Source organism: Seriola lalandi, unplaced genomic scaffold (genome assembly GCF_002814215.2).
Source record: "Seriola lalandi dorsalis isolate HSWRI2012SDOR001 ecotype SW California unplaced genomic scaffold, Sedor1 jcf7180002054575, whole genome shotgun sequence".
In the NCBI taxonomy this organism is placed as follows: Eukaryota; Metazoa; Chordata; class Actinopteri; order Carangiformes; family Carangidae; genus Seriola; species Seriola lalandi.
In genome coordinates, this window is record NW_019525128.1 from 1169393 (window position 1) to 1169882 (window position 490).

At 44.7% G+C, this 490-nt stretch overlaps 1 protein-coding gene across 1 annotated transcript in view; it reads left to right on the top strand.

Annotated features, from left to right (window-relative positions):
- The window catches only part of ostn (osteocrin), a 10069-nt gene that overhangs the window by 169 nt on the left and 9410 nt on the right, over nucleotides 1–490 (top strand). The gene's annotated exons all lie outside the window — the stretch shown is intronic.

Consider the following 490-nt stretch of genomic DNA (forward strand, 5'->3'; position numbering starts at 1 on the left):
CCTTCTGGCTGGAAAATATCCAAACATGAAGGTTATAACAGAAAATCAAATGCCACTGGAGCTGAATTTAATGAGTCCAGGTGTTTTCTACTGGATCTGATCTGTGATGTTCAGTCTGCTGCTGGCCTGCAGTGAGGAAACAGGGTATTTTTGTGAATGGAAGAATTTGCAGAGTGTGTTTGTGTGTGTGTGTGTGTGTGTGTGTGTGTGTGTGTGTGTTTGCATCTTTGCATGTGTATGAATGAGAACTGCAGCGTGTCAGCATCAGCAGTGGTGTGAATGAGAGAAGTTCATTGTGTGTGTGTGTGTGTGTGTGTGTGTGTGTGTGTGTGTGGAATTCAGGGCCACGTGTGCATGTGACGGTCAAAAGGCATTTATTTGCAGGGATGGAAAATGCTAAAATTAGCTGATGTTGCTGGACAATACACTTCAGCCATCAGCAGAGCTAAAACTGTCCTGCTGTGTGTGTGTGTGTGTGTGTGTGTGTGTG